Source organism: Prionailurus viverrinus, chromosome D1 (genome assembly GCF_022837055.1).
Source record: "Prionailurus viverrinus isolate Anna chromosome D1, UM_Priviv_1.0, whole genome shotgun sequence".
Taxonomy (NCBI): Eukaryota; Metazoa; Chordata; class Mammalia; order Carnivora; family Felidae; genus Prionailurus; species Prionailurus viverrinus.
Genome location: NC_062570.1, coordinates 58782471 through 58806229, shown reverse-complemented (window position 1 = coordinate 58806229; position 23759 = coordinate 58782471). Strand labels below are relative to the sequence as shown.

General features: G+C 49.0%; 1 protein-coding gene across 3 annotated transcripts in view; it reads left to right on the top strand.

Moving 5' to 3' along the window:
• The first annotated feature begins 4810 nt into the window (after window positions 1-4810).
• Window positions 4811-23759, top strand: part of P2RY6 (pyrimidinergic receptor P2Y6) — a 38717-nt gene continuing 19768 nt past the window's right edge. Inside the window, exon 1 of one of the 3 annotated variants that reach the window (XM_047824261.1) lies at window positions 4811-4988. The gene's annotated coding sequence lies outside the window, so the exon portion shown is untranslated. Of the gene's footprint in view, window positions 4989-16190; window positions 16278-23759 lie in introns of those variants that run through there. The other 2 variants (XM_047824260.1, XM_047824258.1) reach the window with 2 other exon arrangements.

Sequence of the window (23759 nt, the reverse complement as noted above, 5' to 3'; positions counted from 1 at the left end):
TTAAACGTAAATTAATTTTGGGGCGCCTGGGTGGCTCAGTCAGTTGGGCATCCGACTTCAGCTCAGGTCACGATCTCGCGGTCCGTGAGTTCGAGCCCCACGTCGGGCTGTGGGCTGATGGCTCAGAGCCTGGAGCCTGTTTCCGATTCTGTGTCTCCCTCTCTCTCTGCCCCTCCCCCGTTCATGCTCTGTCTCTCTCTGTCCCCAAAATAAATAAACGTTGAAAAAAAAATTTTTTTTAAATAAAATATTTATTTATTTTTGACAGAGAGAGAGAGAGAGAGAGAGAGAGAGACAGAGAGAGAACTAGTGGGGGAGGGGCAGAAGGAGACAGAGACACAGAATCCGAAGAAGGCTCTAGGCTCTGAGCTGTCAGCACAGAGCCCATGTGGGCCTCGATCCCACAAGCTGTGGGCTCATGACCTGAGCTGAAGTTGGGCTTAACCGACTGAGCCAGCCAGGTGCCCTGAAAGTCGGCTCTTGGTTCCAGCTGAGGTTATGATCGCTGTCATGGGATCGAACCCCCCATCGGGCTCCGCAGTGAGCGCTGGAGCCTGCTTGACTCTCTCTCTCCCTGTGTCTCTGCCCCTTCCCCACTTGCTCTCTCTCAAAATTAACAAATTAAAAAAACGAATTTTCCCATTCTTCTATTAATGCATATTTAGATTGTTCCCAGTGTTTTGCTTTAGATACAATGCTGTGATGTACATTTTTATACATCTGCAAGAGTTTCTCCTGGTTATATATATATATATATATATATATATATATACATACATGTTGAGTGGCATACCTCAGTCTTAGACTATGTGCATCTTCAACTACTAGATATTAATAAATTGCCCTTAAACTTAAGGTTGTGTTCAATTTCTAGTCTTACCAGCAGTGCATAAAATCTCCTGTCTGTATGCTCTCAACAAAGTTGATATTCTAAAACTCTAATTTTTGCTAATCTGATGTGTGTGAAATGGCATTTCACTGTGGTTTTAATTGAAATTCCCTTAGGTGACAGGGGTGCCTGGGTGGTTCAGTCAGTTGAGCATCCCACTTCGGCTCAGGTCACAATGTCATGGTTCATGAATCTGGGGCCCACCTCGGGCTCTGTGCTGACAGCTTGGAGCCTGAGCCTGCTTTGGATTCTGTGTCTCCCTCTCTCTCTGCCCCTTCCCAGCTCGTGCACTGCCCCTCTCTCTCTCAAAAATAAAAATTTAAATTAAAAAAAGAAAAAAGGAAATTTCCCTGGGTGATAGTGAGGTTTAACATATTTTCCTATGTGTAATGGCCATACTTGCTTTATCTTCTTTAAAATGCCAGTTTGGGGGCGCCTGGGTGGCTCAGTCGGTTAAGTGTCTGACTGTTGATTTTGGCTCAGGTCATGGTCTCATGGTTCATGGGATCAAGCCTGAGCCCAGTTCCATGCTCACAGCACGAAGCCAGCACGGGATTCTCTCTCTCCCTTTCTCTCTGCCCCTCCTCTGCTTGCCCTCTTTCTCTCTCTCAAAAGTAAACAAATAAACATTTAAAAAAATACAATGCCTGCTTGTGTATTTTGCTCATTTTTCTATTAGGTTGTTTGGCTTTTTCTTATTGCTACGTAGGAGTTATTTATATATGCTGAATAATAACCCTTTGTCTGTTATATGTATTGCAATTAACTTCTCTCAGTCTATGGTCTGTCTTTTCGTGTGTGTGCATGTGTTTGTATTAATAGAACTTTAAAAATTTAATTAGACTTGGGGCACCTGGGTGGCTCAGTCAGTTAAGCCTCCGACTTCGGCTCAGGTCATGATCTCACATTTGTGGCTTCGAGCCCCATGTCAGGCTCTGTGCTGACAGCTCAGAGACTGGAGCCTGCTTCAGATTCTGTGTCTCCCTCTCTCTCTCCCCTCCTCCGCCTGGGCTCTGTCTCTCTCTCTCAAAAATAAATAAACATTAAACATTTTTATTAGACTTGAGTTCACCAATTTTTTCCTACACGATTTGTTTCTTTTTTGTTGTTTTTCTTCAAGAAATTCTTCCTCAATCCTGGCACACAGCAGGAATTCAGTAAATGTTGAACATAAGCTGCAATGGGAACTGAAGGGAGGGGCTGCAGGCATTGGGGTCAGGTGACAGGGGCTGTGGCATCACAGACATGAGGATATGGGGGAGATTATTGTAGAGAAGAGGACGCTTCAGTCATCAAAGGACATCAAAGATGTCTAGGGAGCAATGGGTCTGGGATGCAGGAGATAGACTGGGCTGGAGGTGGGGACTGAGTATTCAGCACACAGGAGTAATTTAGGGAGCACTACCCTCCCCCAGGGAGAATGTGCAGCACTAGCAGAGGGTGGGATAGAGGGTGGGAGGAGTCTGGGAAGCAGGAGGAGAATCAGGAAGGGTATTGTGGGAGCCACGTGGGCAGTTCTTGATAGTGTCTATGGAGTGACTTCCTATGCACTCCTTCTGAGACACAGAAATTACTGGGTCCTTGGAGGGGCCATCTTGGGGGTTCTGTGAGGGCAGAGACTAAGTAAATGGGGAAGGACTGCAGAGGTGGTTACTGGTTGGCACTGAAGGGAGGAGAGGGGGCAGTACCTGGAGGGCGTGGCCCCAAGGCAGGGCTGGGGGAGATGGTGGAGAATATTCCTAGGTGGCAGGAGAGGAGACCAGGAGAGGGTGGGGGGACCGGGCTGCAGGAGCAGAAGAGCAGCTCTGGGCACTGGTTGCGGCCTTCACCCCAGATGAAAGAAGAGCTACTTCTTAGGTAGGGGGATGCTGAGCTGAGAAGTTAGGGGCAGAAATTTAATTGAGCCCCCTGCAGAAAGCCCAGCCTCAGTCCTAATGTCTGCCTGATTCAAGAAAGAGCCAGTGAACATTTTTGAGTGAATTTCTTGGTGAGTCAGTTAGAGAGTGGGGTCAGCAGGTGGGATTGGGATATCAGTGGGTTAGGGTTTGTGGAGAGGGGAGATTTGGAAGGGCCACTGTGAAGACAGAGGAGAGAGCTTCCCTAGGTGAGGTTTCTAGGGGCCCAAGTCCCTTGAGTCACAGGCAAACACCTTCTCCCTGCAAAGAGACGAACCGGACAAGGACTTGCCTCAAGGTCCCTTCAGTCAGAGAGAGCCCCTGACACTAAACACCCCTGGGTCTGTCCTCACATCTCCATCCCCCACCCCCTCCCTGGGCCAGCCACCGTCATGTCTTTGCAGACTGTGGACAGGCCTCCGGGCTGGGCTCCTGCCGCCACCTTGTCCCTCCCACCCGTTCCTCAGTCTCCATTCAACAGCTGGAGAAATCTATGAAAGCGAAATTTGGTTATGTCACTCTGCTGCTCTAAATGCTTTGGTGACTCCCACGGCCCTTCAGATAAAGGCCAAATTCCTGACCGTTGCCACAAGGCCCAGCTGGAATAGCTCCTGCTGCTCTTGCAGCCCACCTCCCACCATGCCTCCCAGCTTGTGGGGCACCCCCACTCTGGCAGTGCTTCGTTTCCTGGACCATGCCAAGCCCTCTCCTGCTTGAGCCCTCTGTGCAGTCTCCTGGACCAGGGATTCTCTTCCCCTCACTGTCACCTGCCTGAAGCCAACTCCTCACCTTGGTCTCAGCTTAAATGGTACTCCCTCCAGAAAGTCTTCCCAAATCTCCTGATTTAAAAACTAGATGCCTCCTCTGACTCCCATTATAATCTCCCGTATTAGCCCTTCACTTTTCCTCCTTAGCACTCATCACAATGTGTAATGATGTATTAATTTGTGTGACTAGTTAATGTCTGCGTTCCCCACCAGAGTATAAACTCTAAGAAGCCAGCGCTATCTGGACTGTCTTGTTCGCACGCATTGCCAGTGCCTAGCACAGAACCTGACACATAGTAAGAACTCAATAATTGTTGCTGCAGTGGTCACCAAGAGGAGGGGCTGGCTTGTCAGAGGGCTACAGGTCAGGGAGGTTTCAGGGACGAGGGAACTGGAGGCCAAGGTCCAGGAGATCTGAGAAGATAAAAGGAGGAATATTGACAATGATAAGCGCCATCCATGTGCCAAGTGCTGTCCCGTTACACTATCCTGACACTCACCATTCCTAGCGTCACTCCCATCTCATCTTTAGTACAATGTCCCACTAGCTGGGTGACCTGGGGTCTGTAACACCAGGCTCCTGGGGTTGTTATGAGGATCAGGGAACAGGGATCAGTCTGTGGTGTGGGAAGTGTCACCAAGTGCCAGGCTGAAGGGGCACTTGGGCTCTACAGCCGGACTGCTTAGGTTCAAATCTCAGGTCTGCCACTTACTAGCTGTGTGACCTTGGGCAAGTCACTTCATCTCTCTGTGCTTCAGTTTCCCCACCTGTAAAATGGGGTTAAGAATGCCCCTGGAATTGTTACAGTGACGAAATAAGGAAATGGATTAAAACACCTAGCATGGCGCCTGGCACATAGTGGAACTCAAAAAATAACACGTATTATCCCTCCCTCTCCTCGACCAGTTCCGAACTGTAGACTGTCAGAGCCCCGAAGACCTGAGGAATCACCACTTCCACTGTCCCCAATGCAAAGAGGGAAACTGAGGCCAGGGAAGAGTAGGGATGCCGGAACCGGGACTAGAGTCCAGGGGTCCTGAGTCCCAGTCCAGAGCGTCCCTTCCTACGCCTGCGGCCTCTTCCAGACTCTAATCACCACCACCAGGTTGCCCAATTGGCGGGCAAACCAGTCCGGTCCAGCCTCCGCGGGACTCCAACTTGGGTGCGCTCCAGCCCGGCCACGCCCCCGCCCCCGCCCCCGGCGCTCGCGCTCTCGCTCTCGCTCTCGCTTTTCGCTGTGAGGCACGAGGGAGGCAGGGAGGCGGGAGACACTCGGGGTGGGAGCTTCGGCCGCCCACGCTGCCCCTCGGTTTGTGGGTTCACTTCCCAGCTCCCGAGCGAAAGGTTTACGGGTTCGCCTCCCAGCGCGAGCGCTAGCGAGCGTCGTTCCCGGCTTGTAGCCCGTAGCCGTAGCCGGGCGGTGCTGCGTGGCCCAGGTAAGCGCTGTGCGGGGCGGGGCGGGGCATCCAGGGGCAGGAGGTGTTGGGGCACCAGGGTACGGGATATGCCTGCCGGCTCCAGGCTACCCCCGCTGCCCAGGTGGGGTTTCCAGGGGTGAGTGTGTGTGTGTGATGTTAACAGTGTGTAAGACATGAGCGTGGGCCATGTGTGTGTGCTGGGCTGTATGCAGTAGTGTGTGGTGGGTGTATGCACCGTGACCAGTGGATTAGTAGTGTGTGTCCACATGCAAGAAGTGTGTGTGGTACCTATCTATAGCTGTGGGTGATTGTGCCAGAGTAACCCAGGGGTTCTGTGTGTGCCCGTGGTTTGTGCACGCTGTGTGGTAGGAGCCACCGCGCGATGGTGCATACATGTGCGTTGTGCCTGTTGTGAGACATGTATTCTGTGTGTGGCACATCTGTGGCCCTATGTGGGGTGCTGAGCCAGGTAATGGAAGGTGAGAAGCATTTGTGTAGCTGTTACCGCCCACAGACCATTTCCCATGAACCCAGGATGGTTCTTACTTTTCTACCCAGCACCCCTAAAGGCTTGGGAAAATGAAAGCTCACCCCGGATATGGGTGGAGGAAGTATAAACGATCCCTTACACACACACACACACACACACACACACACACACACACACACACAGCTTCTTTGAGGTCTCCTTTTTTAATCTTCAGAGTTCATGTGGATGTTACATTCCTTTTTGTAATGTTACTGCATTTGTTTTAATATAAAAATAGTGTCCCAGTGAGTTGACTCAAGGCTTGGCTGGGTTTATCCTGCAGTGGTAGTCCTCCAGCACCTGTAGAGTAGGAATCTGCTGCCTGTCTTCCAAACTGGGATGGCAGGATTTACGCATCCTGGGGGAGTATGGCAGTGTGGTTGGTATATGGTTGTGCTGCGTGTGCATGTGTAAAGCACAGTTGCGTTGTGGGAAGCTGGAGTTGTGTGTGGCCGTACGTGCTGATGTGAAGGAGGGGGTCACGGTGGTGTGGGGGGTATATCCTGCATGAGGGGACTGTGGTAGGGTCTGTCGGTTGTTTCTAGTTCAGCAGCAGGGGAGCAGGGCTTCTGAGGAGGAAACCTGACCATCAGTGAGATTTTCACATTTTCTCCACTGGCTGGGCTGGAAGAGATTGCAGGACCCTGGGGGATCACAGGGAAGGGGTTCTCATAGCAGGCTACCACCTGGGACTGTTGACGTGGTTGTGCTATCCAGGCTTGGTTTGCATCCCAGCTCTGTCACTCTTTACATGTAAGACTTTGGTCAAAACCTCTCTGCACCCCTTAGTTTCTTCCTTTATAAAATGGAGGACTTAATATATTTGCCTCATAGGGTTATTGTAAGGACTGAGTTCCTGGATATAAAATGCTGGCACATAAAATTCTTTAACTGTTGGTGATAAAACTGCTGGTGATAAAACTCTGATGGATGTGATGGAGCCTCTACATGAGGGGGGCCCCTGCCTGCCCCAGGAGCCCCTGATCCCCACAGGACCAATGACTTCTCATGAGCTGGGCAAGTGGGAATCTGAGAGCCCTTCATTTAAGTATGTCTGGGGGATCCATTCCTGACCCCAGGCTCCATCATTGTTGCACTCTGAGTGACTCTGTCTCCTGGACAGATGCAGTCTGAAAGGGATGGATGCTGAGTCTCTGGCAAGGCCTGGGATAGAGCATGAGACGGGGAGCCTGGGGTAAAGTGCAGGGTAGCCATGGGGCTTGGACAGAGGCCTCTCTCTCCTGACTAACACTAGAGGGACAGGAAAATGCTGGCCTGTGTGTGTGTGTGTGTGTGTGTGTGTGTGTGTTTGGGGACTGGCAGGGGTAGGGATGCCCTCTGCCTGGAATGAGGAAAGTCAAGAAGGGCAAGATCAAGGATGTTTCGTCCCTGGCCCATGGCAGACCCTAGGAGCTGGGGGTGGGGGAGGTGGCAAGGTCAAATTTAGAGCAGGTGGGCCTGAGCTCCAGGCTGAGGTGGACCATGAGACCCATTAAGCTGGGCTTTGCTTGGCGAGGGAGGGGAGAGGATGTTTGCATTGATGGAGCAAAAGAGCCCTTGTTCCTGATGACTTCATTGGGGCAGTTTAGAGAAGGTTCCTGGAGGACTCAGAGGAGGAGGGGACATAAAAGGCAGTGTTGGGAGCTGTGGAAACATATTTAGGGAGGGCACCTAAATATATCCACTGTGGTGGCGGGGTGCTGTGATGGACTGGCAGTGAGGCTTGAGACAGAGCAGAAGCATACCACTGTCCCCACTGTCCCCATGCAGGGAGTGCTTTGGCGCCAGAGGCTCTGCATGCTGCTCTAGGAAGTCTGGAGAACAGAACCCTGCTAGGTAGCAGGTGACCTGGCCCAGCCCTGACTGGCTGGGTGACAAGGCCAGCTCTCTCTTCTCAGCTGTCAGGGAGGTGGGACAAAGTGGTGTCAGCATCACTTCTGTCCCTGATTTCCTTTAATCCACAATTCCAGCTATAATTGTTCCTGATTCTACAGCCCTAGCCCTAAGGCTATAATCTCAACTCAAACATTCTAGACATATGTAATCTAAGCTGTAGCTGTAATATTCCCTGATTCCAGCTTAAGTGTTCAAGAATTCTGACCCTGGCTCTGGCAGTCTGACACTGTTTTTTTTTTAAGTTGTATTCATTTATTTTGAGAGAGAGAGAGTAAGAGAGCATGTGTGCGAGCAATCAGGGGAGGGGCAGAGAGAGGGAGAGAGAGAATCTCAGGCAGGTTCTGCACTGTCAGCCCCAGTACAGGGCTCGAACTCATGAACTGTGAGATCATGACCTGAGCCGAAGCCAAGAGTCAGACGCTTAACTGATTGAGAGGCCCAGGTGCCCCAGCCGGACATTTTAAAGCTTATAAACTACCAGAGAAAATATGCTAGAGGTCACTTCTGCAGAATTGTTTGAGAAGCCCCAGGAAAGGTCCCTCCATAGGCAAGCACAGGCACTGGAACTGCTCCTCTGGGGTAAGGGAAGGCCTCTGGTAAAGGCCATATGCTCCCTGGGATGGGTGACAGCGAATCCAGAAGCCCCTCCTCAGCAGGACAGTGGAGGTACTTGGAGCTCATGGTAATCAGGGGGCGAGGATGGCCCAGGAGAGGGAATGGTGGGGATCCAGGGTTGTCATCATTCCCCTTGGGATCCCCCGTGGGATCACTGGGCTCCTGGAGGGGACACAGAGAGGATGAAGGGAGAGAAAAAGAAATGGGGCTGAGGAGACCCCAGAGGCAAACCTCATTGTGTCTTAGGTTGTAGAAAAGACTCTTGCGGTGTTCGCAAGAACAGTGCCATTAATGCACAGCCGGGTTTGAACTTGGCATGGGCTGGGGGGTGGGGGGCTGACAGCCAGTTCCAGCTTCAGCTGAGTGACTTTAGACAAGTCAGTTTCCCTCTCCAGAACTCACTTCGTCATCTGGCAAACTGGCACACAGGACTAAAGCTCCCTGACCTCTCTCTCCTAACGCTGAGGACGTCAGCACTGTCATGGACTGACTACCTAGACGAGACTCTAATTAGTCCAATAGGTGAGGAAAGAATGAGTAAATGAATGATCAGATGAAGAGGTATGAAAATACAGCACAAGGCACCATGACTGTGATCTCTTCCCTTCCTCCCTGCTAAGCCTCAGTCTCAGCCCACATGTGAGAAATTGGTCTCAGACCGAAGAGAACTGGGGGTCTTGTCCTCTGGAAGAGCCCAGAATTGGCTGAGAGTTTATGAGACAGACTCCTGGGTGTCACCCCTTGCCCTGCAGTGTTTCCACTGACAGCCCTGCCCTGAGTCCCGGTGCTCTCCATGAATATTTCCCCATGACCATCCCTCAGCTCCCAAGCTGATGATTGAAGGAAGGAAGGAACCGTAGCTTCAGGGGCAGTAGCTCTGGAGGCTGGGATGGAGAGCAGGAGCCTCCCAGAGGTTGTGGGAAGAGCAGAGGCCAGAGAGTCCTGGGCCCCCAGGCTGTATGAAGCAGGGTGAGGAAGGGAGTGGCCCACATCTGAGAGGTAGTAGCATGAATGAAGAGGGGACAGGTTGCATGCATTTACCAGTGTCTACACTGTGAAGTATGGTGCCCAGTCCTTATCTATATGCCCTTTTGTCCTCTAGCTACTCTAGCAGAAGCAGAGGGCTCGGGTACATCCTGGGCTTCTTCCTCCATTTCTCCTCTTGCTCACTTCCCCCATTCAGTTATCAAGTCCCATTGAACTTGTCTCCCAAATGTCTCTTCAGTGGTCCCTTTTTCTCCATCCCTGTGACTTTGGCTCAACTCAAGAATCCTCACAGCCTCCCCATCGCCAGCCCCATCCTTTCCTCCCTTTTTATTTTGGCTGCCAGGAAGCTGAGTCGCCATCTTAGTCTAGGTTTCTCTACTGTTTTTTCTGCCTTGCTTCTGATAGAAACATGTGGGATATGTGGCTATTGTCTGTGCTGCCTCCAGCCCTTTAGGGACAGGGAGTAAATTCTAAAGCAAACAATAAGGAAAATCTGGTATTTCCTAGATTCTTATGAAGAGGTCCACAGGCTCCTTGGGTATTTCACTTTTTTTTATCGCCTGTCTCATCACATTGACTCCTACCCAGACATAGAGACACTGGTGCTGAATGGGGCAGTGATTTGGTTCAAAGCATTGTGTTCAAACCTGGCTCTGCCACTACTATCTGTATGAATCCTCGGCAAGTTACTTAACCACTCAGTGCCTCATTTCCCCATCTGTAATGTGGGGATAATAATGGTACGTACCTTATAAGGGTGTGTGAGGATTGAATGAGATGTTGTAAGCACTGTGTGTTCCCATATATAGTTATTACCCGAATGGGTCTGTGACATCCTGAAAAGGCCAGGAGGAAGAGGGACTAGATCAGTATGGAATGTTCTATATCAGTGTTTCTCAAATGTCAATATATGCCTGGATCCCTTGGGGATCTGATTCAGTAGGTCAAGGTAGAGCCTCAGGGTGCATTTCTAACAGTCTCAGATGATGCCAGTGCTTCTGAGCAAAGTTCATACTTCAGTCTATACCTGGAGGGCTTAGTTCAGGCTGTGGCTGGAGTCCATGGAGGAGATCCAGGCCACAATGGAGGAGCCTGGGACTGGTGCCCCACCTACCCCATCCTGAAGCTCTGAAGAAGCTGGACTCCAAGCTGAGTCTGAGACAAGGACTGAATGCTCTTCGCCACTAGGTCACCAACATTCAGGAGAGCTCAATAAATACAGAATGAGTGAATGGATTAGAAATTTAGTGAAGTGAGGGCTCCAGGGGGTGGCTGGGCTCTCTCTGCCTAGGAATGGCCCTGTCCCCTCTAGAACCCCTCTTTCCCACATTCTGCCCTCTAGACTCCCAAATCCAGAGTGATTTACTAGTCTGAAGCCTCACTTCGAGCTGGTGACAAACAGGGCTGGGCAGGCTGAGGGCCACACTCCTGAGAGGACCTTTGCCTGCTTTCTCTGAGCATCCTGGCCAGGGCTTGTGTGGGATGGCTGGAGACAACAGGCCAGACAAACCATCTTGTGTCCTTGGGAACTGCTTGGCCTCTCTGGGAGGAAGCCGAGGAAGAGCCTGGACATCTAAGGACTCTGCTCTTCCCCTTCTCTCTTTCTTGGTTCTGAAAGTTCTCTGTGTGAAACTTGCTCTGGAGCTGAGCAGTAGCCCTGCATCTGCTGGGCTGCATGTGGGTGCATGTGTGCAAGCTAGGGGTGGTATGCCCCTGAGTGTGGCAGGTGCCTGGGCATATGCATGTATGTGGACCTGTGTGGGTTGTATGGAGCCGTGTCAGGGTCTGGGTGTGCTTGGTGTGCACCATTGAGGGATTGCACCCACAGGCATGTGCTCCTTCTTCCTCTGCCGGTTCTCTGTGGCCCCTCTGCACATTCCTATGATTGGGAAACAGCAGACCCCAGACTCTGGACAAAGTGAGATGCCCAGGCTGCAGAGAAGGAGAGCTGAGGTGCAGCCAGACGGACCGACTTCCTCCTTTCAGAGGAGACCATCAGGCATGCCACCTGCAAGCCTCAAGTAGGGTCAGCTCCTTTGATGATCCCAGAGGGACCAGGGCTCTCTGCTTAGATTGGGCTAGGTGGTCTCCTCTTTCAGACAGTGAGCTGAGGGTTGTGTTTCCCTCCTGGCTCCTGGGAGCAGCAAGGGGCCAATGGGCAGTACCCTTGGTTGCCTAGGATGGGCAGGACACTGTTCCTGCTGGCCAGTGGCTCATTACAGGCCTTCCCAGTTGTGGACTCACATGGGAGGGAATAGCTTTATCTGATAGCTAGAGAAACCAGAGTTCAGGAAGAGGGGAAGGGGTGCCTGGGGGGCTCAGTCAGTTAAGCATCCACTCTTGATTTCAGCTCAGGTAATAACCTCATGGTTTGTGGGATTGAGCCCCGCATCAGGCTGTATGCTGACAGCTTGGGATTCTCTCTCTCCCCTTCTCTCTCTGTCCCTCCCCTGCTCATGCACACATACTCTCTCTCCCTCTCAAAATAAATAAATAAACTTAAAAAAAAAAAAAAAGGAAGAGGGGAGACTTACCCAGTGGAGTAGCCAGAACTGTACTGTGAGCCCAGCACAGGGTGAGGAGGGGGACCCTGAGACCCAGCTGGCAGTGACTGCCTAGGGGTGGGAACTCTGGAGGTGGGGTTCTGAGGTCAGCTTGGCCAGTTTGTGGAGGACATATGAGTTTAAAAGGTAAGATACGTGGCTATTGTACATGGACTGAGGGGTTCCTGCTAGTGATTGAGGTGACTGTGGAGGGGTCAGTGCCCACGCGCAGCAGAGGGTCTGAGGACCCCCCCCCCCCCGGGAGGTGGGCCTTTGGCCTTGAGCACACGCCTACTGTGAGGAGCCTACACCCAGGGCTGAGCTGGGAGGGCCTGGACCTGAGTTAATCCTCTAAGCCTTCTTCCTCCTCTTGTGTAACTGCTTTTGTCCGTGGCGAAAATCAAGAGCCTGCAGTGACCAGGAACCCCACAAATCTCCTGTGGTATCTGGGCCTGCCTGGGATTGTGGCAAAGATTTACAAGCCTGGGAAAACACGGCCTGTGAACTGGGGGTTTATAGGCACCCCAGGAGTGGGCACACATGTGCATGTGCATGCATCACATGCAGAGACACAGGCAACATGCGTGTGAACAAACGTACTCCAGGGCCACATACATATGCCATATACACACAGGTGCAGTTCTGAATATGTGTGCCCATGTGAATACATGTACATCTTCCAAGTCAGACCCACACATGACTGACACCCCCACCCCCTTGCAGACATGGGTGTACCCGACATTTATCTAGTTACATCCTCTCCCAGCCAGGAGGCCTGAGGTAGGGGGTGGGTGGTCCTCACAGTTACTTCAAGCCTATACCTTCTCCTCCCAGAATAAGCTTTCCCAGGCCTCCTGGCCTTGTCCCTTTCCATGCCTTCCTCCTCCTCTTACCGCAAGGACAGAGGAGAGGCTTTTCCTGGTAGCTGTCAGTCTGCTGGTTGGGAGCAGAGGTGGTTTTGTCTTTTCTGAATTTCCACTTAGTTCCCATCAAGCATCAAGGGCTGCTCTGGGGGCTACCCCAGGGCCCCACAAGCCTGAGGAGGCTGTTTTTCAGACAAGTAGGGATGGGTGTTAGGCATATAACATCCCCTGTCACATGGGTAGCGCCTAAAAGTTTACGGACTGCCTTCTTGCCATGTCTAGCTCGTTTTTTTTTTTTTATAAATTTTATTTTTTTAATTTACATCCAAATTAGCATATAGTGCAACAATAATTTCAGGAGTAGCTTCCTTAGTGCCCCTTACCCATTTAGCCCATCCCCCCCCCCACAACCCCTCCAGTAACCCTGTGTTTGTCCTCCATATTTAAGAGTCTCTTATGTTTTGTCCCCCTCCCTGTTTTTATATTATTTTTGCTTCCCTTCCCTTATGTTCATCTGTTCTGTGTCTTAAAGTCCTCATATGAGTGAAGTCATATGATATTTGTCTTTCTCTGACTAATTTCACTTAGCATAATACCCTCTAGTTCCATCCACATAGTTGCAAATGGCAAGATTTCATTCTTTTTGATTGCCAAGTAATACTCCATTGTATATATATGTATATATACCACATCTTCTTTATCCGTTCATCCATCGATGGACATTTGGGCTCTTTCCATACTTTGGCTATTGTTGATAGTGCTGCTATAAACATGGGGGTGCATGTGCCCCTTCGAAACAGCATACCTGTATCCCTTGGATAAGTACCTAGGAGTGTAATTGCTGGGTCATAGGGTAGTTCTATTTTTAATTTTTTGAGGAACCTCCATACTGTTTTCCAGAGTGGCTGCAGCAGTTTGCATTCCCACCAGCAGTGCAAAAGATCCTCTGTGTCTGCATCCTCGCCAACATCTGTTGTTGTCTGAGTTGTTAATGTTAACCATTCTGACAGGTGTGAGGTGGTATCTCATTGTGGTTTTGATTTGTATTTCCCTGATGATGAATGATGTGGAGCATTTTTCATGTGTCAGTTGGCCATCTGGATGTCTTCTTTGGAGAAGTGTTTAGTCGTGTCTTTTGCCCATTTCTTCACTGGATTATTTGTTTTTTGGGTGTTGAGTTTGAGAAGTTCTTTATAGATTTTGGATACTAACCCTTTATCTGATATGTCATTTGCAAATATCTTCTCCCATTCTGTCGGTTGCCTTTTAGTTTTGCTGATTGTTTCCTTCACTGTGCAGAAGCTTTTTATTTTGATGAGGTCCCAATAGTTCATTTTTCTTTTGTTTCCCTTGCCTCCAGAGACGTGTTGAGTAAGAAGTTGCTGCGGCCAAGGTCAAAGAGGTTTTTGCCTGATTTCTCCCCAAGGATTTTGATGGCTTCCTGTCTTACATTTAGGTCCTTCATCCATTTTGAGTTTATTCTTGCGTATGGTGTAAGAAAGTGGTCCAGGTTCATTCTTCTGCATGTCACTGTCCAGTTTTCCCAGCACCACTTGCTGAAGAGACTGTCTTTATTCCACTGGATATTCTTTCCTGCTTTGTCAAAGATTAGTTGGCCATACGTTTGTGGGTCCATTTCTGGGTTCTCTATTCTGTTCCATTGGTCTGAGTGTCTGTTTTTGTGCCAGCTAGCTCATTCTTTATGACAGCCGGCGATAAAGGTGACTTCATTTCCTCCACTGGATAGATTAAGAAATGGAAACTCACAAAGAGAAAGACACCTCAGGACCTGCCTGAGGTCACACAGCAAGATAAGGCAGAATTTACTAAAACACTGGGGAGGAGTTGTTTCAGCCTCCTGGGGCTTAGGGAACAAGATTTTGGCTGTCCAAGCTGGGAGGATGAGGTGGGCCCAATGGAGGAGCACCTCACGCTCCTTTACCAGGAGTTGGCTGAGGGCATAGACTGCCCCTCACAGACCAGCATTCTGCCGTGAGGCTCAGCCCTGAGTCCACCCTTGTGGACGTGCCAGAGGAGAAGGCAGGAGGGGAAACAAGGACATCTTTGCTTTGCTGTGTAATCCAAGCAAGCCCCTGCCTGTCTCTGGGTCCTAGTGCCCTCTCAACAATGGGGTACGAGAGTTGATCAGAGGATTTGGAAGGCTTCCCCACAGCCACAAGTGGAAGGCAGGCTCAGGATGCTTCATGCCAAAGCCCTGGTGGTCCTGAGCTGAGGCCTGTACACGGGAGCCCTGGCCTGCTTCTGAGATCCCCTGAGTCAGGGCCTGGCACAGACTGGGGACTCAGGGCTTGGGGTCTCCTCTGGGCTGGGGAGGAGGTGGTGATGTGAGAAGAGCACCCAGTGACTCCAGATGATATCTGCCCAGCTTGGCTGGGGTTGCAGCCCCCTGGCTCTCTGCCCCTACTCTTCCTTATGTTTCTCCACAGGTCACTACCTGACCTGTTGTGTATTTACTAAACTCATTAACCAAAATAAACTGGTCCCTCTGCTAGAATGTAAATGGTATGAGGGCAAGGACTTTGTTTTGTGCTCTCAAGTGCCTCGGACATTACCTGCACAGAGTAGGTGCCCATACATAAGTACTTCTTTAAAAAAAAATCTTTTTCTTTTAATTTTTAAAAAATGTTTATTTTGGGGGTGCCTGGGTGGCTCAGTTGGTTAAGTGCCCGACTTCGGCTCAGGTCATGATCTCACGGTCCGTGAGTTCAAGCCCCGCGTCGGGCTCTGTGCTGACAGCTCAGAGCCTGGAGCCTGTTTCACATTGTGTGTCTCCCTCTCTCTCTGACCCTCCCCCGTTCATGCTCTGTCTCTGTCTCAAAAATAAATAAACATTAAAAAAATTTTTTTTAAATAAAAAAAAAATGTTTATTTTTGAGAGAGAGACAGAGTGTGAGCAGGGGAGGAGCAGACAGAGAGGGAGACACAGAATCTGAAACAGGCTCCAGGCTCTGAGCTGTCAGCACAGAGCCCAACACGGGGCTCAAACCCACAAACCGTGAGATCATGACCTGAGCCGAAGTCAGACACTCAACCGACTGAGCCACCCAGGTGCCCCATGAGGAGGACCAATCTTATGGAGGGGGAGGGACTGTCCCAGGCCACCATTGGCCCAAAGCACAGTCACCCTTTCTGCCTTCTCATCAAGCCCAAGCTCAAGGGTGGATCAGAGCTGGGGAAAGGATGGTGGCCCAGGCTCAGCCTTTTTTCCCCTCAAATCACACTCAAGCTGAGGAGTCATCCTCAGCCCTGAGGGGGAGTAGGTAGCATCTGGAGTCGGAGCTGCCAGCTGCGGAGAGCAGAGCTGTTAACCTCAGGGTCTCAGCCTCTCTTAATGGATCTTCCAGGCACTGCTAAGAAAACCAGGTTGATTGTTCCCTCTGGCAGCAAGGAGCAGGGCCAGCTCTCTCCAGACCTTTCAGAGAAAGATCAGGAGAGGGCCGAGGGGTAGGGTGGAGAGGAGGAGGAGGAAAATGGTTACTGAGGAGTGCCTCCCTGTGCCAAGCCCTGTCCTTAAATGTTATCTCACGCAACCTTCCCAACAGCCCTCAGGGGTAAATGGGTGGTACCCATTCTGAACGTCAGCACACTCAGAAGGTGAAGTAACTGTTCACAACTAGGTAATGGCTGAGTGAGCTTGCGTGTTCTTGGGATTCGCCCTGCCCTTTGCCAGCTCTGTGCTGCGGCAAGTTACTTCCCCTCCTTGATTTCTTGGTTTCTTGCTACCTCCTGGGGCTTCTGTGAAACATGCACGTGACAGTTTGTGGCACAGGAACTGGCTAGCTATAAGGGTTGCTCTGGAGTTAGAATTTGCTCCAACGCCTCACAGACCACCGCGGAGCTCACTGACTCCTGGGTGAGTGTTCTGGGTCAGGGCCCTGAGGGTGCCCATGCCCCCACCTCCTCTCAGAGCTTCACACACAGCCCACCTTGCAGGCACTGTGGCTCCTCACAGGCTGGAGTGGGAGCCAGAGAAGCCTTGAGGGTCCTCCTTCCTTCCTTGGCCTGGTTGTGCCTAGAGCCTCCAGGCCGCACAGCGTGCAGGGCAGAGGAGATGGAGACATGGGGACTGAGAGGGACCTCGGTGGAGGGGTGGAAGAGTGAAGACAGAACTGGGAGCCATGTAGGTCTGGGTTTGAGTCCCGAGTGGCACAGGACACGTTCCCTCTCTGGGCCTAAATTCTTACTCTGTAGAATGGGGATCATGATGATCTCTTCCTGAGTATTTGAAAACTGTTAAGTGTTATATGCTAGTGAGGGCCCTCCAGGGAGGAGACTGGGCTCTGCCCTCAGAGCCCTCCGGAGCCTATGGTGGGGAGAGGCAAAGAAGGATTAGGTGACCAGATCCACAGAGAAGGCCCTTGGCAGACTCTTGCCTGTGCCATCCCAGCTAAATCACAAGACAACCTGGAGCTGACCCCATGTGACTGGTGGGGAAACTGAGTTCTTGAGTCCAAGTGTGCCTTGCTGAAGGAGAGTGAAGCGGGGTGAACGAGTGTATCTGGGGAAGCTGGGTAAAAACTTTCCTGGGGTTTCTGTTGCCATTCAACACCCACTGACACCTCCAGGGGGGAAGAAACTGAGGCAGCACAGCCCTCAGAGGGTCCCTGGCCTCCTGAAGATGTCTGGGATTCACGTATCTTGCCTGCTCTGGAAAGAGTCCCAAGCCAATTCATGACACTCTCTCCACCCCTTGGTATAAAATGAGATGGTAAATGAGAAGGCTGTTGGCAAATTATAAAGTGCCGTGCCTCTGAGGACACATCTGTGTGTGTGTGCAAGCCCTTGGGTGTGTATGCACAAGTGAGAATGTGCAGCTTGTGAGTGTGTGTGCACATGTGTGCAACGTGTGTGCCTGTGCATGTTCCCTGGCCTGGCTGGGTGGGGCAACTCCATGCTGCCTAAGGCTCCCTGTTTGCCTAGGGCTTTTCTCCTCTAAACTTCTTACGATCTTTTTTTTGTGTTTCCTCACTGTTTCTTAGTTTACCAGAAAGGGAGCAGGCCACGGTCCAGAAACCTAGCAATTGTTTCTGAGCCTGCTGACTCTTCTTCCCTCCTGGCCGCCCTCGCCTCATCCTGTGTCTGTCCCTGGAGGCCTCGCTGTCTGGTGCTCCCAGCATGGCCTGGTCTGCAGGGCTGGCACCTTGCCTGGCTCCTCTGTGTGGCTCACCTGATACCCACTTTTCCTTCCAAGACTCTGTCCACATCATTGTCCCAATGACCCTTCACGACATTCCCGCACCCTCCAGAGGTGCTCTTATTATTCCCATTTTACAGGCAAGGAAATGAAGACTTGGTGAGGAAAAATGGCTTTTCCAGAGTTACTCAGCCAATTAGTGGCATTTCTGGGGTTTCAACTCCTACCTAACTCCAGAAGCTTTATTCTTAACTATTGTGACCCACCTAGTGGGGATGGCTGGATGGATAAATGAATGAAAGAACAAATGAATAGATCACTCGGTCAACATTGAGCTGAAAGAGAAAGTTAAGTGATAATAACAATGGCTACCATTTATTGAGCACCTACCATGTGCTAGGTGCTTCGGACACTTAGATTGAGCTAACAAATGCAGCCAAGATTATTGTTATCCCCATTTTGTGGTCGAGGAGGGTGAGGTTCAGAGAAGTTCAAGTGTGGGACCTGGGATTCTAATTTGTCCTCCCTGGAGGAGGGATGAGTTGGCAGAGCCTGGTGAATGGTGCTCACTGTAGCAGCGGCCAGTCAAGACTCTCAGGAAGCTTTGTCTCCGGAGTCCTCCCCAATGACACTCTACCCCACCCCTCTGGTCCTGGGGCCATTTCCGCATTTGTCTCTAAAATGGGTTTCTATTTCAGTTTGGGGTGGGTACAGCTCTGACTCTTCCTCTCTGACTGTTGGCATGTCTAGTAAAGGCCAGAAACCTGGCCTGGGCATACGGAGATATCCTCCTATTCCCCGTTCCCTAGAGCTGGCCCTGTCACTAACGACTCCTGTGGGAGGGCAGGCCAATGCAAGATGCAGCTGTGGGTCTGTGGAGATGGCCTAGGCTAGGTCTGCAGCATCTGTGCCCAGCCCCGTGCTGGATGCCAGGGACCCTGGAGCGAGCGGATCCAGCCTTCTGCTTAGCCAGCTCGGGATGAAAGCTGAGGCCTGGGTGGGCTAAGTCTGTGGTAGTAGGGGCAGAGCCTGGCATCCTGACTCCCCACGCAGGACTGGTTTTGGGGGCTCGGGACAGAGTGAGGGCTGTGCTGTGGCCCCAAGAGAGAGCTGACCTGTGGTGTCTAGGAGGTAGATCTCAGCTCAAAGGGATGACATTGTCTCTGTCAAGCCAGTGGGTTGAGAACCAGCCATTCAGGTCAGTGAAGTTTCCTGAGCACCTCCTACTGGGGGGCAGAGGTTGGGGGGAGGAACACTCTGTACAAGGGAAAAGAAATCAGATGTTGAAATCAGAGCTGGGTTTGAATCCCGGCACCAGCATTTTCTGGCTGTGTCATCTCAGATGAGTTCTTTAACTTCTTGGAATTTCAGCTTCCCCATTTGTGAAATGGGATGATAGAGCATACCTGCCCGACTCATGGAGTGACAAATAAGATAATGCACATAACATTACTGTAGGTCCTCAACAAGTTTCAGTTCACTTCCCTCTTCACACTGGAGAGCCCTTCATCCGAAGGAGGAGATACTCCTTTAGGCTGCAGCTAGTCTGATGGTTGAGTGAGAAACAAAACTTGCAAGATGTTAGGATGAACCCTACAGATTTGCCAGCATTTGACGTGATGGGACACAGCCTCATTTCTCATGTCACAAAGGGGATATAGAGACTCAGAGGGGCCAATGTGTGAGGTAACCTGAAATGCCTCTGTGATAAAAAGTTCCTGGAATAAAGCACATGTTAGGTTAAAATCCAGCAGCCCCCATCCTGGGTCTCAGAAACCTCCCTGTCAGACTCCCAGCCTTAGTGAGATTCATTGAGGACTCACTTTGTGCCAGGCCTACACCACAGCTTTATTGTAGATCTATCTTTACAGTAACAACAACTATGAAAGGTGAATACTGTAACTTAAGTTTAGTAAGTGGAGAAACTGAGACTCAGAGTTGTCAAACTTGTTCAAGGTCATACAGCTAATAGTCAAATTGGGGACAGTCTAGCCCTGAAGGCTATGACTCTCCTACTCCATGGGGGTACTTGTTCTACAAAAGATGTCAGGCCTCCAGTCGGAAATACATAAAATAAAATGGTAAAAGGTGAACAACAACATAGAAAAGGAGTAGTTAGGGAAATATAAATCAAAATCACAATATAATACCACCTTACACCCTTTAGGATGGCTATCCTGGAAAAGACAGACAATAGCAAGCGTTGGGGAGGATGTGGGGAGATTGGAACTCTCATACATTGCTGGTGGGAATGTGAAATGGTGCGGCCACTTTGGAAAACAGTTTGGCAATTTCTCAAAAATTTAAACATAGAGTTACTATAAGACCCAACAATTCCTCTCTTAGGTATATATCCAAGAAAATTGAAAACGTGTATCTATGCAAAAACTTATACAGAAATGTTCATAGCTGTGTTATTCATAATAGCCAAAAAAGCAGAAACAACCCAAATGTTTGTCAATTGATGAATGGATAAACAAAACATGGTATATCCCTACAACAGAATATTACTCGCCTGTAAAAAATGAAATTCTGATCCATGCTACAACATGTATGAACCTTAAAGACATTATGCTAAGTGAAATAAGCCAGAAACAAAATGGTACGTATTCTATGATCCCGTTTACATGAAGTATCTAGAATGGGCAAATCCATAAATACTGAAAATAAGTAAGTGATTTCCACAAGATGGAGGGGGAGGAATGGAAAGCAAGTGCTAATGGGTACAAGATTTCTTTTATGGTAAGGAAAATGTTCTGAAATTAGATAGTAGAGATCATTGTACAATCTCATGAATATACTAAAAGCCACTGAACTGTACAGTTTAAAAGGGCAAATTTTACGGTAGGTAGATTATATATTAATTTTTTGGAAAACAGAAGCAGGAACCCACAAGTTGCACAGAAGGTTGAGACCAATGTTGATGCTAAGATAGAAGCACAGGGAAATTCAACCCTGAGCTTTCTGGGTGCTGGAACAAGAAAGGAGAAGCAGCCTCCCAGAAGAAGAAAGTGCCAGTTCCTTAGGAAAACCAACTCTTGGGGCACCTGGGTGGCTCAGTTGGTTAAACCTCTGACTCTTGATTTCAGCTCAGGTTGTGATCTCAGGGTTCATGAGTTCGAGCCCCACATCAGGGTCTGTGCTGACATTGTGGAACCTGCTTAGGATTCTCTCTCTCTCCCTCTCTCTCTCTCTGCCCCCCCCCCCACTCTCTCTCTCAAAAAATAAATAAAATCTGGGGAAAAAAAGAAAGAAAACCAACTCTTCCAAGGTTTCACTCTATGGCAAGATTCCTACAAGCCTGAGTTGGCTGACTATCATAATAAATTGTCAAGAACACAAATGTCCTATATCTCCCACCTGAGATTCTGATGCAGGTAGTAAGTATCAAGAACCATGAAGGGCTTGTGAGTTTGCCACGCATCGAAGCTAACAAGTTAGCCTACTACATTTTAATGGATGCTGGCAGAAGACCTAAGACTCCTGGTTCTAGACAAAGAACTTTGTTCCTCGGCAATAGAACCAGGGAGAATATCAGTATCAGCACCAGTTTGTCAAGCCCCAGTTGCCACAAGGCACTAGAAAGAAGGCCAAATAACACCTGTACACACGGTGAGTTCCATTACAAGAAAGGAGCCTAGACCAGAGGCAACTTGAATCTTTCATAATGGGCAGTCAGCCTGCCTGACCTTTGTCCCAGAGGAAGGCATCACCAAACGTGTAGGTTTTTCCCCTCATGATGCCAACCAATTCTGACACCAACTCTGAGGATTAGCACTTAGGTGAAGGGTTCAGTCCCACAGGACAAGACTGCCCCCCACCCCCCGCCATTCAGATGCCAGTCACAAGTCCTGGACCTCCCATGCTTCTGATTGACTGTCTAGAACTCAGGAGTTCCTATGACTCCCTTCTCAGGTTTGATAATTTGCTAGAACGGCTCACAGAACTCAAGAAAACACTTTATTTAACTATTACCAGATTATTATAAAGGATACAACTCAGGAACAGCCAAATGGAAGAGATGCATAGGGTGAGGTATGATGTAAGTGGCACCATCTTCCCAGACTTTGTTTTTGTTTCTAATTTTTTAAACGTTTTTAATTTATTTTTGAGAGACAGAGTACACATCGGGGAGGGCCAGAGAGAGAGGGAGACCCAGAATCCAAAGCAGGCTCCAGGCTCTGAGCCATCAGCACAGAGCCTGATGCGGGGCTCAAACTCATGAACTGTAAAATCATGACCTGAGCTGAAGTCAGACGTTTAACTGACTGAGCCACCCAGGCACCCTTCACCAGCACTTTGATGTCTTCACCAAACTTGGAAGCTCTCCAAGTTTTGGAGTTTTTTTTTTTTTAGGGGGGACATCATTACAGAGGCATGATTGCTTACATTATTTTGGTCATTGGCAGTTGAACCCAACCTCCAGCCCCTCTTCTTTCCCTGGAGGTTAGGGAGCAGGACTGAAAGTTCCAAGCTTCTAATCAAGGTTTGTTCTTTCTGGCAACTAGCCCCCATCCTGAAATCATTCAGGGGCCTGCCAAGAGTCAATCATTAGAACAAAAGATGCTCCTATTACTCAGGAAATTCCAAGGAATGTAGGAGCTTTGTGTCAGGAATCAGGGGCAAAGACAAAAAATATGTTTCTTACACCACACATAAAAGTTACCGTTTTAACCCTTTTTGGATGTATAGTTCAGTGGCATTAAATACATTTACAGCATTGTGTAATCCTCACTACTGTCCATCTCCAGAACTTTTTATCACTCCAAACTGAAGCCCCCTACCCACTAAATAATAACTCCCCATTTCTCCCTCCCCCAGCCCCAAGTAACCACTGTTTCTGTCTCTATGAATGTAACTATTTTAGGTACCTCTCATAGGTGGACTCATACAGTATTTGTCCTTTTGTATCTGGCTTATTTTGCTCAGCATAATGTTTTCAAGGTTCATCCACGTTATAACAAGGTTCATCCACGTTATAACATGTATCAGAATCTCCTTTTTTAAGGCTGAATAGTATTCTGTGGTATGGATAGACCACTGTCTGTTTATCCATTCTTCCATTGATGAACATTTAGGTTGTTTCTACCTTTGACTATTGTGAATAATGCTGCTATAAACGTTGGTGTATAAATAATCTGTTTGAGTCTGTTTAAAAGTAAGTTTCAAATTTCATATATCGAAAAAGTAAATAAATAAATAAATAAATAAATAAATAAATAAATAAAAGTAAGTTTCAATTATTTTTACCTAGGGGTAAAATTGTTGGATCTTACGGCAATTCTATGGGCTTTTTTTTTTTAAATTTTTTTTTTAATGTTTATTTATTTTTGAGACAGAGAGAGACAGAGCATGAATGGGGAAGGGTCAGAGAGAGGGAGACACAGAATCGGAAACAGGCTCCAGGCTCTGAGCTGGCAGCACAGAGCCCGACGCGGGGCTCGAACTCACGGACCGTGAGATCATGACCTGAGCCGAAGTCGGACGCTTAACCGACTGAGCCACCCAGGCGCCCCCTTTTTTTTTTTGAATTGCACCATTTTACATTGCCACCAGCAATGCACAAGGGTTCCAATATCTCCATATCCACACCAACACATGCTATTTCCTGGTTTTGGATAATAGCCATCCTAATGAGTGTGAGGTGAGGCGATTCTCCTTAATGATTAGTGATTTCAGCATCTTTTCACGTACTTGTTGGCCATTTGTATATCTTCTTAGGAGAAATGTCTATTCAAGTCTTTTGCCATTTTTGGAATTAGGCTGTCATGGTTGCTCTTGAGTTGTGGAAGTTCTTTGTGTATTTTTGATATTAGTCCTTTATCAGATATATGATTTGCAAATCTTTTCTCCCATTCTGGGCTACCTTTTCACTCTGTTGATAGTGTCCTTTGACGCACAAAAGTTTTAAATTTCGATGAAATTCAATTTATCTATTTTTTTCTTTTGTTGCCTGTTCTTTTGGTGTCATATGGGTCAGAGAGGCTTTGATTGCAAGTGACAAATGTAAGTAGTTTAAGCAAGAAAAGGATCAGTTAATGTAAAGAAAAAGTTGAAGGTAGACCTAGACCAGGCATGGCTACATCTACAAGTGCCGTCATGTCATCAGCGCTCTCTTTTTATATCCTTTCTCCTGACTTTCTACTTGCTTCCTACATTCTCACCCACGTTCTTTCTAGAAGCACCAGGCTTCCATGGCCC